The sequence below is a fragment of the Melospiza melodia genome, chromosome 12 (genome assembly GCF_035770615.1).
Source record: "Melospiza melodia melodia isolate bMelMel2 chromosome 12, bMelMel2.pri, whole genome shotgun sequence".
Classification (NCBI taxonomy): domain Eukaryota; kingdom Metazoa; phylum Chordata; class Aves; order Passeriformes; family Passerellidae; genus Melospiza; species Melospiza melodia.
The window spans coordinates 21,094,917-21,112,371 of NC_086205.1; the positions used below are offsets into that span (position 1 = coordinate 21,094,917).

Here is a 17,455-nt window from a genome sequence, read left to right on the forward strand (position 1 = left end):
ATTTTTTTGGCATGCTGTGTGGTGTTTTTCAGTATCACAAGGTTTTTATGTCAGCCTATAGCTTGGGGATCTCTGTGTGGCCTACCCTTCTCCAGGAATTTCTCATATAAATCACTGGAAAGCAGGAAATCCCTAAGTCCTGGTAGGAAGCTGTTTACCATGTTTGCCTCAGCACAGACAGCTGCAGACCACAGAGCATCTTGCCTTGTAGATACCACTGCAACACAGACACCTGGACCTGAAATAGGAGAACTTTGCCTCCTTCTTTCGAGATCTCTGAGCCAGAAAGTGAGCTCCTGGAATGGGGTTAGAAACTCCTACTGAATTCATGGAGTAGAACTCCCTGATCTTTTCTGTGTAACACTTTCACTCCAAATTCCCTCAATGCCATTGAAACAATAATATTTAGACCATTTGGGGCTGAGATTATTGCTTTAATAAATTGGGTTTTTATTGGTTCATTGTGGCAAATAAGCCCCCGATTGATTTTGCTCCTAATCAGCATGGAGAATGCATTCCGCTGTAATTAAATCCCGTGTAACTGGGCACTCTGTGTTCGCTTGTCTCTTAGCTTGCAGTGGCATGAGATACAGCACATCAAACGCTATCCTCGCCACGATAGGCACCCTGCCAGCCCGCGGAGCGATGATGCTCGCCTTCAGCGTGCTTACAGTGGCTACGGCTGGAGCAGCGGGCAGCGCTCGGGAGACGTAGGAAACATGAGAGGAGCAGGATGGCCAGGGACAGGGTCCTTTCCCTCGAGGAAGGTTTCACCCCCTCTCTGAACACGCTGCGGGAGAGGCGGGGGCCGCTGGCGCTCCCGCTTTCCGCAGGTGCCCGCGGCCCCGGCGCGGCTCCGCTGCCGCTCCCGGGGCTCGGGCCGGGGCAGCCGGGTCCCCTCGGCCGGCGGCAGCGCGGCCGGGCTGCCAGGCGGGCAGTTTTGAAGAGTCGATCTTCATAATACAAATCCCCCGGCTTCGCCTCCCCGCCAGCGGCGCGAGCCAGCTTTTTAATTGAATCCCGGGGATTTGGCCGCAGCCGAGAGCCCCGGTTCGGGCCCCAGCGCCGAGGGTCCCCCCTCCCGAGAGCGGGACCGTCTCTCGAGGGCTGATCTCTCGCCTCCAAACCGAGGCAAGGGGGGGCTCCGGCGGCCTGGGGGAGCCCCCCGGCCCGGGCCCCCGGAGGCAGAGCGCGGGCTCGCTGCGCCCCGGGGCTGCGGGCGGCGGGGGGGCCGGGGCAGCTGGCGGGGCCGCGGCCGCTCCCGCCTCTCGCCCGGGCAGCGCTTTAGGGGGGGCTCAGGCCGGATCCTGCCCATTCTATACGTTAATGCTCTTTTCTCTCCGGCTGCAGGGAAGCAGGCCAGCGGATAATTACCCCTCACTGCAATCCGCAGAGCTGGCCTAATCCGAAAGCTCAAGTGCCCGTAAGTAAAACTTCAGGAAAAGTTATTGAAACTGACAAATACAGGGTGACAAATAATCAATAAAAGCCCAGTCCCACATCCTTTATTGTTTCCAGGCACTAACAGCAAGTAATGAAACCTCGGCGAGGACGGGGGAGGGACCGGCAGGGACCGGGCGCTGGGCTGGCTCTTGGAAAGCCCCCGCTAAAAGAAACCCAGGGAAGAAGCCGGCAGGATGAGGGGGACGATCCCGTCTCCGTGGGGGACAGGAAAATGCCACCCTCCCAGCGCCCCCTCTCCCCAAGCCCTCCCCGCCGCCCGGGGCCGGGGCGCTCGGGATGGGCTAGCCCGGGAGGCTCCAGCCCGGCCGGGAAGCTCTGCCCGAGCCGCGGGCAGGGACGCCCCGGAACCCGGTGCCACCCGGCAGCCCCGGGCCACGCACCTACGGCACGCACCCGCACAAAAAATCAGGCGCTGTGATCTGCGTTCTGAAATCTATAACATCCCTGAACACCCAACGCGCTCCTTCTCATTAGCATCTCGGCCCTGGATTTTCCACGCCACAGTTTCTAAAGTTTCAGAGAAGGACGCCGGGCAAGATAAATCCGTGCTGTCGTTTCTCTCCCTTTCTGTCTCTCCAAATTAAGTTTTGATCTATCAGTTTAAACACTGGCCAGAAAGTTGATTCACTTTCTGTTAGGATTTCGGGTTAAACCGGGGGCTCCTCCAGTGTCTTTAAGCTTTTGAGCTGTGTAAATGAACTGCAGTGTCACATAATCGATGGGGAAAACTCAGCTGTCACAGATACGAAAGCAGCCTCCTGCCACAGCAATAACGTGATTTGGCATTTCAAAGTTTGGAAACGTGCTGTCTGCGCGTCCGGGGCTGGGCGAGGAAGAGGGACGGGGGCGATGCTCGGGCGGGCGGGGGGACAGCCCCCAGCCACGGTGGCCCCGGCAGCCCCGAGAGCCGGCGCCCCGCACCGCGGCACCCGCTGCCGCTCCCTCCCTTCCCGACACACGCTGCGAAAGTTGTTTCCCAACTTTGGCGTTAGGGGAGGGTTGACCCAGAACAAATCTCAGTGTCTCGGTGGCCTTTCCAAAGCGGCCGTGCTCCCCCCGCCCCGAGCCTGCGGGACGTGCCCATCTGGAGCACGCACCGTGAGAGCAACTGTGCCTCGTACAGCCACAGCGGCCATCAGTCACTAAAAGCCACACGCTTCACTGGACCGGGGATAAAACGAAGTCCTGGTGACGCCTGGTTAAACCACTGACCCTCTTGCGAGGGCTGGAGAAGGGGGGAAGGCGGCCTCCTCCCAACAAACGCGGCTTTGGGGGGCTCCGCAGGGCCGTGCCCCTCTCCCGTGTCTCTCCCCAAAGGGAATTCAGCGCGGATGTTCCGGGGAGCCCCACGGGGGGACGAGGCACGGACGGGGAGGGTCCCGGCAGAGCCCCCGGCCCGGCCATGGCCCCGGGCGGCAGCGGCAGCTCCCGTGGGCACGGGGCTCCTCCGAAATGGTTCTTTTTATATCACAGCCTTGGGTGAAACACCAACCCGCGGGCAGGGTGTGCTCTAAGCCGCGGGGTAAACACTGCCCTCCGTGCCCTGTCCCTGCTGCACACTCCGATTTGCCCCACACATGCGCAGGAAAACAACTCACACAGCACGTTCAGATGCTTTCTGGAAGGGGACGGCTTTGGTTTCAAATTAGGAAGCTCTCTCAGATGAACGATAAACTCCGCTCTGGTCAGGCTATGGTGTTTAATCATATCTTTGTGGTTTTGTCCTCACCAAAAAGAGCCCCGGAGGCTCAGTCAAGAAACAGGATTTCAGATAGTTTGATTTGGCATAAGGAAACTTTGCATTTGTAATATTATAAGACTCCGAAGGGGGAAAATGAAACCTCTGTAGCTGAGACAAGAAGTGTGCCTAAGTGCCACTGTGTTTCAATCCCCACTCGGATATAATTTAAGTCTTCTCTGGCTTACAGTAATATGCTCTCCAACCTTGAGGCTATCCAAAAGGAGGGGATTTAATGAGGCCGAGTTTATACACTTATATAATTTAGGGGTTTCGCAGTAGCTGTAAAATGACAATTGGTACATGTGTAGTGCAAAAGAGCTGAAATCCCATCCAGGGACCAAGTTGGTTATTTCTGAAGGAGCTGTCATTTCCAGCAGGGGGGCACAATGGAAGGCCAGGAGCAATGGAGCTCTGATCTCCACCAAGGAAAGATAACCACCTGATTAAAATGGGGCTCTTGTTCCCTCGTTACTCGATCGTCGTGTGAACTTACCTTATTTACAATTATAGGCAACGAGTGAGTCGCCCAGATTGTAATACACCTATAGCTTTGGGTTTACTCCTCCCTTTGTTATCGACACCATCTCTCGGACAGATTTCTGGACCACTCATGGCATGTGAGCACAGAGACGCTCTGAAGGAGGGAGGGACGTGGATGTGAACGTTCCGAGCCCTGCAGTGCGAGCGCGGCGCCGTCACCCTCCCGCGGGAGGCCGGGCCCAGCAGAACCAGCCTGTGGAAATCAGGATGTTCACAGAACACACACACGTGTGAACGCCACCAGAAAGCGAAGGGACCAGAAGGCATTAGGTGAAGGACTATTTTGTGCTGCACATCTGGTATTTGCTCATTTTCCAGGTGAACCCAGGCACGGCGGCTGTCGCAGGGCACCCCCTCCTCGGGTCACTCTGGAGCCCAGGTGTGCACCGGGGGCATCAGACAATGATGCACCTCTACGCCGAAATTTAACGCACTTTGTTCTCCATTTTAATATTAAATGGTGCAGTGTTTGCCAGATTATTATCCCACTATTGCTTGTGCATTTGTCTCTTATGTCTAGTGCCTGTCATTACACAAAGCGTTTTGAAGAGCTAATTTCAAAAGACAGAAAGTCTACACTTACTATAAAAGTCATTAAATTAGCATGACAAGCATAAAGTTCCTAGGTTATAATTTGGTTATAGATCTGAAATCTTCCCTGCTTTCTCTCTCCACTTGAAGGATGAAGGCTGAAGCGAGGCACCGACTCGAAGTTAGGACAATTGAGCTGTCGATTGTTTGGTGGAGAAACAGGGAAGAGATGCGGGCTCCAACACCACCTTTTTGGCAGAGCACTGGGTGACAAGAAAGAGTTCTGATTTTCTCTCACGTCTCCCAGCCGCCAGAGAAAGGTGTGATCAGATGGTCTTCTACGACAACAGGTGGGAGGAAAAAAAAAAAAAAAAGAAAAAAAAAATCTCGATGCATTTCTCGTCGATTAAAATGTTGCTGGAATAGCAGGACGCGTGCCTTTTATATCCCGCTAAATGCTAAGATGGGAAGATGTGTTATAAAAAGCCGCCATTGGCTGTTTCCCCAAAGGCTGCAACATCCCCTTCATTTTAATCGCTTCTTGGTTTCGGAAGAAAGCCGCGGAGAGGAGGGGGAGAGCTCCTTCCCCCGGCTCCCCGAGCACCTGCGGTGACAGGGGACTGCAGGAAGCCCCGGGGATGCCAGGAGCGGCAGCGTGGGAGCGCCCGCTCTGCCCGGCCGGGCATCCTCTCCCTCCTGACACGCTGCATTTCGACAACGACAAAATTAGGGAAGGGACGGGGCATCCAAACGCGGTGCTCACAGAAGAGGCTGCCCTAGTAGTTATTTAGTCTAAAAATCTGCTGTCAACTTTTTTTTTTTTTTTTTTTTTTCCTCGTCAGGATCACCGAGGCGCGTTTCTTTGCGCCGGTTTGCTTTTAACCAGGCATGCTGCGAATTGTGGAAGCTTTCCATTTACCTTTTCTTCTTTAAGCGTTTTAATTATCATCACTGACCTGTTGGGCATACCTACAGTATCAATGTCCCCTTTACATCGCTGCCTTCCCTTTCTCTGCATGTTTCTGCTATTTAACACTTGCTACCTTTGCCATTAGAGTCCTAGAGTGACCCCCATGGGTATCTTTGAAAGAAAGACCCTCTGCATTCCAGCACTGCCTCCTTACCCAAGTAATAGCAAAGGGACCATTCAGACACATGGACCACACTGAAGCATTAATTAGGCTGATGAAATCCATAGAAATGTATGGATTCAGCATAATCGAGTTTCTTCTGCTGACTATAGTTAAGGAATACGTGAGCAGCTGGGAGAATAGAAAGTACTGTTAGGGTGAAGTCATGCATGTAATTGAGTATATTTAACATAACCATTTTAATGATCGGTGATTAAAAGTGCATCTACTTAAATTGTATACCTCTGCAATTTGTCCATATCAACTTTAGAGCGCACACAAAGAAAAGGTCGTCATATAAATTTATAAACAAGATCCCTTCCCAGCTACACATGACTCGAGCTGGAATGATAACTCAGTAGCAGCGAGGGGGGAAAGGCCTTTCGCGAGAAAATAGCTACGCCAGTACGATATTAATTAATCACTGGTTTGGCCCCTTTTCTCTCTTGTGCAGTCACAGTATTAGAAGTGCATAATAAGTGAGTTTTCTTTTCATCCGTAATTATTTATAACAATCAGATCACTCGGGAAAAAAAAAATCCCTGGGTTTCTTTCCAATATTCAAGGAGTATCTTTTCCCTCGCTTGACAATAGTGTGTGTATACGTGTGTGTGTGTGCATACACATATAGTCAAATAGAATATCTGGATTTTTTTTTTTTTTGCCTTTTTTTTAATCCACAGAAACATTGCCGGAGATCCAGCAAAGAAACACTAAATGATTAAACTTCTCCTGACGCCAAACTTGCACGCAGAGAGGTTAAGGATCAGAAACACGGACAGTGTTTGGGGGAGCCGCAGTTGATGGGCACGGCCGTGTCTCCTCGCAGGAGACCCCTGAGAATGGGAAATTAGCAGTCGAAATCTGCTAGTGGGGACTGGATCCCACAAAGCCCACGCGTTGGGAAGGCTGAGTGTCTCTCTCTCGCCTATTCAATCTGCCCAGGCTGGTTGCAGCGAATAAATAGAGTCATTGTGGAGCCCATACACAAACCGACCCAACTCCCTCCCCCACCCCTTCTCTCCCTCCCCCCGTCCCTTTATGCTTAAACGCACACAAATCTGCGGCCGCTTTGCACCAAGAGGAGCCCAAAGTTTTCTTCCCTTTACTGTCCAGCGCCTGTGGGAAAGGTTTATCCCCACGGATGGAATATGTACTTGTGTCGCAGAGCCGGGGGTTCACGCTGGGTGAGGGCAAGCAGGAGCCTGCCGGGAGCGGGACCCATCCTGCCCTGTCCCCGCGGAACATAACGGTGCAAAGTAGCCAGATGCATTAAACAGCCACAAAAGGGGCCGAGAGGGACGGGGGGCGGGGGATGGGGGGAAGATTCGCTTAAGTTTCTGGTGGAAAACTTAAATGCGGCCGTCTCTCCCTCTGCCAGCGTCGCTGCAAGGTGAAATCCATTTGGCCGCGTCCCTGCCGGCGGGGCGGGCGGCAGCCCCGCGCCCGGGGAACTCGCTCCGTGCAAGAGAATTTGCAACCTTGAAAGCATATTTTTCTTCCAGCTATGGTGGCACTTAGATGATAATGTAGGCAATGAAACTGGGGAGATTTATATCTTTTGGAAAGTAGGACGAGCCAGATGGTAATAGCGTCATTAACAAACAAACTTAGGATCTGCAAGTGAAGCTTGAAATTGGGAAAGAGATCTGGAGAACAAAAGGAGCTGCTGCTGGGGGGGTGGGGGGGGAAGAGTCCCTCTTCTGCCGGCCAAATCTAAGAGCACATTCTGGAGGGGCTGCTCCTGCCCAGCACTAGATAATAAACGACGGCTTTTTCCTCCCCCGTTGTGACTGAGAAAGGACAGAGAAAACTTTTGCAATAGGCAAATGTGGCATTTATTTATGTGTAACCCTTTGTAGTCTCAAGTGTCCCAAATGGGCCTTTAATTCAAATCCCTAGTTTGATACGGAGGGATCGCTTCTCCCAAGTTTATTTTAGAGAAACAAAGCGCCGCTTGTGGAAGTTGTAGGGCCAAAAGTTCAGTAATTATTTTTTTGAATTAATAGCAACGAATAAATATTAAAGGTTAAACGTTATTTGCTGTGAGAGTGGAAACATCTGAGGGATTTATTGTGTCTTCGACTCTTTTTTTTTTTTTTTCTTTAACCCCCTCAAAAACCGCTCACTCTTTGCTAGAAGGCACCAACACAGCAGGGTGAGGGTCCCAGAGGGCCGGGATGCGGGATGTTCAGGGAGGCCCAAGGCCGGGCTTGTCCCCTGCATCACCCTTCGGATTTGCTCTCCAAACCCACTCCGGCAGGTTCTCGATGTCCAGGGAAAAGGCCTTCAGCACAGATTTACCCAGCTGAGAGCCCATAAACACCCGAGACCCACCAGCTCCAAGGCTTCAGCAGGAGGGATGGGCTGTGTGCCTCCCAAATTTTAACCAGTGTGTTCCCAAATGCCACAAAAACCTTTGGAGGTCTTTAGAAGATGCCCGTATCTCCCTTCCAAAGTTGATGGTTATTAGATGATTAATGATTTAAAAGATGCCTGTTAACAGCCCCAAGTTGAGAGACATGGACCCACGCTCTAAAGTAAAAACCTAACGTGTTTTTTTTTTTTTTTTTTTTTTTTTTTTTTTTTTTTTTTAATGTGCTGGAGATCTTTAAAAGCCCCGAGGACTTACCCTTAAGGCATTATTCAAAGAAAAAAAACCTGAGACTGGCGGTTCGTCACAGGCAATTGTAAAGGGTTTCAAAGGACCGATCAAACGAGTTGGAGAGTAATCTACATTAAAGTCCGGATGGCAGTGTTACAACATGCACCTGCAGGGTATTTGCTATCCGTGCCCCTTACAGAGCTACAAATCACCATTAAAGAAAGCTCCTTAAGCTTCCTCCGCGCTTCTAGAAAGACTTACTCGGGCTCCTTCACTTTGATATTTATACATCTTGTTATTGATAAGTGTGGGGCTGTTCAGCGCTCCCTTCCCCCTCCCGGCCTGTCCCCGGGCACTTTTGCACCAGCCCCTCCCCGCGGCTCCGGGCGGGCGTTCGGGCCCGGCCCCACGAACGACACGCGTGGGCGTGGGGTTATCCCCCTGTCCCTGCCGTGCGCCGGCCCCGGGAACAGTTTCGCTTTATTTTATGTGTGTAGCTCCCCCCGGGCTCTGTCACCAAGGCGACCGGGGCAGCGCAGGCAGCATCGGCACGCGGGATGTCCCGGCGGATTTTCTCACAGTTGCGGGAGGCGCAGACATGGAAATGAGCTCATTGCGGGGGAGTGGCGGCCGCCTGGGCCGCCCCGGCCCGGCCCGGCCCGGCCCGCTGCTCCCGGGGCTGATGGACTCGCTGTCCCCTCCAGGGCGTTCGGGGGAAGCCGCGCAGTTTTATCCCTGGCACAGTTAACCCTTGGCTGCCGGTCGGGAGAGCGCTGGCGACCCCCGCTCCCCGCTGCGCCCCCTCTGCTCCCGCACTCCCACGGGCAGCGCTCGGCGGGCTCGGCGCTCCCCCCGCCAGCTGATGTCAGCGGGGAAAAGTAAAGTTGTAAGACAAACAAACAAGCCGGGAAAGCTAGGAGGGGGAAAAAAAAAATCAAGATTTTTCTACCCACTCGAGGCGAAAAAGCTCAAAAGTCAACAGGGATTCATCAACTGCTTCCCATGGCTGCAGGCAGGGCGATACAATAAACCTGGATTTCTTTTTCGGGTAATTTTAGTGATCGGGTCTGTGTTTTAAGTGCTTCCCTCGAGTGGGTTCTCGCAAACGAACAAAAACATCACTCGTGGCAGGTGTGAGGCTGCGGTGCCCCGCTGAGGGCCCGGCCCCGGGCACCCCCGAGGCAGCAGCGCTGTCCCTGGGGGCTCCTGCCGCGGGCAGCTGGGGGAGCGGCGCACCGGAGGGAGCAGAAAGGGGCTGCGCCGCGCTGGAGGCACAAGAGGATTTGGGTGGATGTCAAAAATCAACTAACGCACTAACGTAAGGGACAATATCTCGGGTTTGGTGTACCTGCCTCACCTCTAGACAGCCCTGGCAGCGCGGAGGGCCGGCACCCATGGCCCTGCCGCGTCCCCCGCCCATGACGGGGCTCTCTCGGCAGCAAAGCGCGCATTGTTGGGGCCGGGGGAGCTGGGACGGGCCGGGGCCAGCAGCGCTGCCAGCGCCCACCGCAAAGTTTGCCAAGTCAGCTCCTCTCCTGGAATTGTCCTCGGAGGGGAGCGGGACCCTGCCCCGAGCGGCCCATCCCAGGCAGGGCGGCTCCAGCGCCAGGGAAAACCCGCGCAGCTGCGGGAGCGGATCCGCACCGGGGTGCGCCCCCCTCCGCCAGAAATCGCTCAACTTGTGCCTCGGAGCCCCGGCCCCGCCGCCGGGACAGGCTCCTGCTGCTGCCGGGGCGGAGGGGCCCGAGGCAGGGGCACCCCAGCGCTGAGGGTGGCACATCGGGGGGGGCCCGTCCCGCACCCCCGGCGCTGGCAGGCCCGGGCACCTCTCCTCACATAACGGCGAGCGCAACTTGCGGCCGCCTCTGAAGTGTTGCAAAACAAATCCCCGGTACGTTGGCAGGGCTGGCGAGAAGGCGGCGGCACCGCCGGGAGCCCCGAGCCCCCCGGCTGCCCCCGCCGGCCCGACACCCCCGGCCGCAGCTGATGGGGGGCCCGGGGCGAGCGAGGGGCGAGCGCGCCTTGGCCGAGCGCTAATTCGGTGTGTACGCTTGAGGCGGCCATCTGAGGGCTGGGTAGCAACCAGGGGAAAGGGGTGTATTCGCCACTGGAAGATTTAGGTTGTTGCTAGGATGTGAGAACAAAAAATCTTCAATAAGTCGGGGAGGGGGGAGGACGGGGCAGAGGGGGAGGAAGGGGGGTTACAAGGTTTGTCACAGGGAAAAGTGCAGACATCTGCTGGAACTTCCATATCTAAGCTGTTCATTTACAGGAGCCAACTTCTGAAATCTCCACAATTAGATCTGCATTGTTCTTTCTCAACAACACTGCCTAGAAAGAAAAGGTCTTCTCTGTCGGGGCCAATCCAACGAAGCGTTTGACGTTATTAAATAATAAAGCGATTGTGATTTACATTGTTGTTCAGAAAAAGGGCCAATTATCCACTGTTATGTTGCCATAAAGATCATATTAACTCGAATTAGTAATCAAACAATATGCTAGCGTTAAAAGTATAGAGAGGACAACGCGACTGGTCTTGTTGCATCCTCACTTTTTCTTGTAAAACCAGAAGCATAAATACACTTGAAAGAGGCGCAGAAACTTCATCCTTAACGGGGAAAAAGCGAAAGAGGTACCAGCGTTTGTGATTAATGGTCCTCTGTGTCGACTGTTTTCAATTAATTCAAAGCCACCCAAATCTCATATTGATTTTTCTGTTTACAAATTAATTCTTTCGAATATCACGGGAAATGTTTCACGGTACTCCGAGAACCAGGGCGATTTTTGAAAATGTAAAGTCTTTTAGGATTTTGATGTTGTGGTGGTTTTTGTTTGTTTTTCATTTTGTTTTGAGTTTGGGATTTTTTTCCCTCAGAGTAACGTTTTCTAAAGGCGTCTGAGTTCCAAGCAAAGACGAACCTCACCACCACCAAAACTCAAATCCAGCCGCATCCCCGCACTCCAGCAAATTTCCTCTGCCATAATCAAATAATTATTTTTATTAAAGCAGTTATTAGGTTTATAACTCATTTGCCACTTAAATTTGTGCAACCAACCAAGGCGATCTAAATAGGTTTGAGTTGCCCCTTGGGTCCGGGATGTAAGCGGTAAGAAGGAGGATTAATTATGGGTGTGTGCAGCAGGAGGACACAAAGGCTGTCCGGTGGCGCGGGGAGCGGGGCTGGGCTGGGCTCCCCCGGCCCCGGCACCCCCGGAAAACTCCCCCGCGATTGTTCCTGAGCTGCCGGGGGCCAGGGCTGGGGCTGGGGAGCTGCAACTTGTTGGCAGTAAATAAGGCGCTGTCAGGTGATGATGCTCCGGCGCGTTTGAAACGTCCCGAACAAAGTGGAAACGAGACGTTTTTCATACGGGATTATCGATGTGATACGATACGATACGATATGATATGACGGAACGATAACAGCAGCATCGATCTCTTGTCCCCTGTTTGGACAAGGTCCATTCTTTGTGGGCAGGATGACGGGATCTGCCCCTGGAAATGTGCTCCGAGCGCCCAGCGGCACCTGGCCGTGCCTCCAATGTCATTTATTGCCAGCACGTTGTGTTATCGGCTGGGGCTCCTCGGGGCTCAGGTAATAACCGGGTCGCTGTCAGCTTCTCCCGTTTAGCGCTACTCAGGCAAGAATGGCTTTGCCAAACTGTTCCAGGAGCTGATGCTATTTGTTACCACGATTAGGGGAAAAAAAGAACATTCACAGTAACATGGGTTTCTATAAGCAAACGCCGAGCAATTTTCCTCAGCGCAATGCATCAGCAAGTATATCCAAAAGAGCTTAATCTACTTCTTGCAGGTTAGGTGCGAGAGAAATCAGCAAGGGCTGCTCCGGGATGCCATGAAAATCCCGGCTCATTGGCTTGGCCGCGATAGGACGAGGCACATCAAATCGAGGCGGAGAGGGACAGAATCAATCATTCCCCTTGGCTGAGGAGTGAGCCCTCGCCCTGGAAATAATTTCGAATAAAACTTGTGTAACCAAGTGTAACCCAGCTTACTCTGAGCAGATCGTCGAGAGGGTAAAAAAAAAAGTTTAAAAAATATTATGGAAATAAGCCAATAAAACAATCTGGACTGAATTAATAAGAGTGCAAAGTTTGTATCCATGTATAAGGATAATATATTAAGCCAAAAAGGAGACAGGTTATCTCTAAACAGGATTAAAATGCGTTCGTGTATAGGATTAGACCATCTCATCCATATAAAAACAGTGTCTCTCCTCCTCCCCACAACACTTTATTATATATTAAAAAAAAAAAAGGCAAAAAACTTTCTCCGTTAGAAGCACTTGGGAAATGCGTTTTATTAATCGAGAGCCTTTTTTTTTTTCTTGCAATCAAATGCAACTGATGGCCCTGAATAAGCCGCCTTGTTAGGAAACGGGCCATTTTTTAAAACCTGTGATCAAAACAGACCTGTCTTCAGAGAGAGCACAGCAGATTTAAATGTTGGTCAAAAGGAGTCACAACTGTTCATTAAAAGCAAACCCTAACTAGTGCTAATGTATAGCCATTTTGTGAGCTCAGGACTGTAGAAAGAGGCGAAAAAAAGTCTGAGAGTGTGAGCTGATGCCGTGCTGGCTGGCAGTGTGTGGTCTATTGTAGGGAATGTGCTTTTTCCACTGAACAGAGAGCCCCCCTCTTTTATTCCCCAGCTCTACTGCACCTGCACTGGATCAGGGAGCTACTGCCATTCACCACATCAACAGAGAAGACATCTCTGACAGCACTCAATTCATTACATTTCTTCCTGCTTTTCAAACCAACGCACAAAAAAAAAAAAAAAAAAAAAAAAAAAAAAAAAAAAAAAAAAAAAGTATTGCCAATCAGTGCCTGGGGTGCAGGGAAGAAATCTTACAATACTTTATATTCGCCGCTCATTTTGGATTTCATTAGTCAGAAAACTCACTTCTCAGCCAGTTACAACTTTTCTTTCTTTCTCCCTCTTTCTTTTCTTTCTTTCTTTCTTTCTTTCTTTCTTTCTTTCTTTCTTTCTTTCTTTCTTTCTTTCTTTCTTTCTTTCTTTCTTTCTTTCTTTCTTTCTTTCTTTCTTTCTTTCTTTCTTTCTTTCTTTCTTTCTTTCTTTCTTTCTTTCTTTTTCTCTTTCCTTTCTCCTTTTTCTCTCTCTCTTTTCTTTTTCTCTCTCTTTCTTTCTCTTTCCGTCCTTCTTTCTTTCCTTTTCCTCCTTCCCCTCCTTGCTTAGGGGGCTTGGGAGCGGGGCCGGTGCCACTGCCCTGCCCGGGAGCGGAGATGGGCCCATCCGGGGCTCCCAAGGAGAGAGTTTATTCATAATTCATGGGAGCAGCGCAGCTCTCCGGAGACGGGGGGGAAGAAGGGCCCGAGGAGCCCGAGGTGCCCCGCAGGATCTGCGGGGGGAGCGGGGTGCGGGGGTGTCACCGGGGCTGTCACCGGGGCTGTCACCGGGGGTGTCACCGGGGGTGCCGGGCCGGGGAGGGGACGCGCCGGCCCCCCAACCCATGGAGAAAGTTGTTGTCGGCCAAACTTCTCGAAAGGGACTCCGGGGAATTTGGGGCTAGCTTGGTTTCTTGAGGAACCGTTTTTCAGAAGCATTTGCAAGCGAAAGAACCCGAGCCGAGGGGTTTAGATTCAGGTATTTGATCTCGCCGGACCCAGACATCTAATTAGAGTGGCCTCAGCGATTGAAATGGTGTTAATTCCCATTGTTCCCCGCTCAGATCCCTTGGCCCTCCACCGCTGGGATGCTCTCCTTTTCAAAATTGTAAATAAAAATACTTCTGTTTGAAACGACCAACCACACAATTTCTGTATTTCCCCCTTTTCTGGCCCATTTTCCTCCATCACAAGCAAAATCAAAAGCAAATTCCTGAGTATTTTTTTCGCAGACGCTGGCAAAGAATAACACCCCCTCTGTGGGATCTTAACAGAAATAAATCACAAGGAGCTCTTGCCTACCTGAAGAGTAGGAGGAAATCCGACTGTCTGCTTTCGGGTGTAAAGTGTGTATCGATAAGGAAGACACAGCCGACTCAGAAACGGGACCCAATTAATCTATGGGTTTCTTTACATCACCCCCTGTTAGGACGTGTGCTTTGGAAATATTGATTCATTCATCGCGACAGGAAAGTCGCAACTACTGTGTGTGCATAACACGGGGAGGACACGGAGCGAGAATCCGCAGCAACGCGAAGCCCACTCACGGGAGAGCCAGATTGCTTTTTAAGCTAAAACTAATAATTTCATAACTGATTCACATTCAATCTGGCGCCAATGACGTCACGGGGTATTAGCATACGAGGAGGGATGAAGCCAGTGTGGCTGGAGTTGATAAGGTGCCTCCTGAGGAATTCGCTGCTTGTTTTAATACATTAATTATTTCTCTGTCTTCCTCTACTTCTGCAATTTGTAAGAGCTTAAAGGGGCCATCATTCGCGGCGCTGCCAGGAGGACACGTTGGAGAGCTCGGGGGGCAGCGCGGGATGCGCCCCGGCCCCGCTGCCGGAGCCCGGGGAGCGCTGCGGGACTTGGCTCCAGCGGAGCCGCCTCGGGCCTGGCCGTCCCTGCTGGCCAGAGTCAGCTCGGCTGGCCCGGCCCGGCCGCCCCGCGGGATGGGAGGGGGACTTGCAGGATCAGGGATCAGGCCCTCGGCTTGGAACGCGTGTGAGTTGTGAGTGTGCGGGAGTGAGTGTGAGCTGGAGTGCCAAGACACCGCTGCGGAGCCTTCCCGCGGGAAAGCCTCTGCAGAGGCCCGTGTCTTTCCAGCACCCGGTGGCATTCCCCCCTCTACCCCTCCCCATCCCCATCCCCTGCCGTTAATCACGATTTTCTGGCGAAAAAAAAAAAAAAAAAAAAAAGGAAAAAAAAAAAGCGCCCACATTACGTCATCAGCCCTAACTGGTGCGGGGATGATGGGGTCACCGAGGACCCGGGCGGGGGAGCCCGCGGGGGCCGGGCCTCCCCTCCCGTGCCCTGGGGCAGCGGCCACTGTCCGGGAGCGGGGGCACATCCCGGGGACCGGAGCAGCGCTGTGCCCGCCGCTGGGCTCGGGACAGGGAGACGCGCTGGGGGGAGCCGGCAGACACAGCCCAGCTCCGTGCCCCGGGGCTGACGGCGCTCCCCCGGCCTCCCACTGCCCCCGAGCTTGCAGGAACCGGCGGCACCGCCGCTTGGGCCCCACCGAGCTCGGCCGGGCCCCGCGGACGCGGCCCGACAGTTCCCCGCCCCTGGGGTGCCCCTCGGGGACCCTCCCGAGCTGCGGCCACCTCGCTCCTCTGAAGAAGGCAATGCCTTGGAAAAACCGCTCGGTGAATCGAGTCTGAAACACATTTGGAGGGAAGGAGGGAGGGAGAGGCGCTTTTATCAGGGGGTCGGGGGAACGGGTAGGGACGGGCGCAAGACACAGACAAAACACAGAGAAATCCTAAAAGAATTAAATTTAAAAGGGACAAATTAAATAAAAAAACCCAAAACACAAAAACAAAAAACCTCAAAACATAAAGCCACTCTGCACAAGCTGTCGCCCACATGGCAGAGGTCCTGCGAGGCAGCAAGCTACGCCAGGGGATGAGCCGGGGACAAACTCCTGCAGAAACTTCTCCGGCCCGGCCCTGCTCCGCTCCCCGCGGGCGCTCTCAGCGAGGACCCCCCGCCCCCGGGCTCCCCCCGCTCCTGCCGGCAGGGCTGCAGCGGCCCGGGCCTCTCCCGGGGACAGCCGGGCCCGCACCCGCACCACACTGCTCGCGAAGGGCCGCCCGCGCTCTCCCCAGCATTGCTAAATCGCAATGAAAAATCGCAGCTTGTTTCGGCGCGCCCCCTCCCCCTGTACGCACAGGCGCACACGGATACGAACACACGCACACGCAGGCACACACAGGCACACTCACACACGCGCTCTCACACGCGGCTCAGCCACAGCAAACCCTCTGCGAACTCCAAAACAAGGCTCCAAAAGCATCCTGCGAGGTTCGGGCTTTCGCTTTGTTCCCCCCGCCGCTCCGCCCGCACCTGCCGGCCGCGGTGCCCGGGCAGGGCCGGCCCGCAGCACCGAGCTCGCCTCCCGCTCCGGCACAGCCGAACGCGCAGCTCCGGGGATTTCCATTCCACCCCGGGCTCCTTTCCTTTCCAATTCGCGAGCGAAGCAGCCCCCACACTCACTGTAGCGCTGTGCGTCCTCGCCAAGTGAATTGATTCCTCAAAAGCAAAATAGTACCAAACTCTCGCAATTCCCCGTGCCATCGTCAGAAAAACTGGTTTTAATTACCAAAACTGAAATAGCGGCGGTGCTAACTAGCAGGCGATCAAACCGCAATCAAACTTAAATCTCTGAGCAGTTAGCTATAAACTGTCAGCAATTGAAAAGTAAACCTGGTGCACACAAAGGCTCTGTTTAATTTTCTTGTTGTAATGGCTCTAAATGAGGACCCCATCACTATGCAGTTAAGCGGTGTTGCTTGTCCCCCTGAGGCGCTGATCAGTTCTTTTTAATGTGAGAAAACTGGCAGCTCGAAGCCCGTCAATGGAGCTCCCACAACAAAAGTCCTGAAAAGCTGAATGAATTGGGTTTGTAATTACTGCTTCCCTCTCCCCCCTTGCAGCTTATCTCTTATTCATTCAACATACATTATTGTCACCTAATCGCACACTCCCAACGTTATTTTGGGGTTTTTTCCCTTTTTTTTTTTTTTTTTTTTTTTTTTTTTTTGGTATCTACTACTACGGACATGTTTGTTGTAGAAATTAAACAAAATAATCCTCCCTTCTCTCTCCCCTCCTCACCAAGAGAAATGTTGAAGCGACAGTGTCAGGCGAGGCTGACTGGCGTTAAAAAAAGCAAAGACGAAGCTCTTCTGCCATCAGAATGTCAGCATTTTGCATATATCCTCGGAAATCTCACAACCACCGAAGCAGGTTTCACATTTTAGTATTTGAGTTAGATCGGGATTTAAATGACTGAAGTGTATCTAATCACACCTATCAGTAATGGGCCTCTTTCCTTCAGCGGGACTTACATTATATACTACTTAAATTGCTGGGCTATCTACCTCCTATTCGGAGGCAGATATCCAGCTCTGCTGCCCGTTGGGGACGAGGAGGAATTAATATCGAGAGAAAACACTCTGCTGTGGGGATCAGCGTCACCCCTGATGTCCCACCCGGCACCAGTGGGCATCTCAAGGAATCAAAACGTGGTTTCGGCCAAGAAATGCCTGTCGGCGAGCGAGAGCCACGGGCTGGAGCCGGGGCTGCGAGGCAGAGCCTCTCCCCAGATCCCCCACCGCAAGAAGCTGTCGGTTGCAGAAATAAGTACAGCTATTACAACCAAATCTACTAACAGTCTAAATAATTAATTGAACCATTGCTCTTTGACCCTTGGAAAGTCCAGTAGGGACCCGTTTGTAGTAATAATACCCCCGAATGAGCCCTTGTCAAATATTCATTTAGTGGTTAATG

The 17,455-nt window shown here is 52.7% G+C and overlaps 2 long non-coding RNA genes across 10 annotated transcripts in view; one reads left to right on the plus strand and one right to left on the minus strand.

Annotated features, from left to right (window-relative positions):
* Nucleotides 1-17,455, minus strand: part of LOC134423819 (uncharacterized) — a 257,787-nt gene that overhangs the window by 14,285 nt on the left and 226,047 nt on the right. Inside the window, exon 1 of one of the 9 annotated variants that reach the window (XR_010029206.1) lies at nucleotides 13,961-14,398. The exons of the other annotated variants lie outside the window; for them this stretch is intronic. This is a non-coding gene — a long non-coding RNA (uncharacterized LOC134423819). Of the gene's footprint in view, nucleotides 1-13,960; nucleotides 14,399-17,455 lie in introns of those variants that run through there. 9 annotated transcript variants of the gene reach the window in all.
* Nucleotides 1,299-7,045, plus strand: LOC134423466 (uncharacterized). Its single transcript, XR_010029130.1, has 3 exons — nucleotides 1,299-1,423; nucleotides 4,427-4,626; nucleotides 6,090-7,045. It is a non-coding gene; the product is annotated as an uncharacterized LOC134423466 (long non-coding RNA).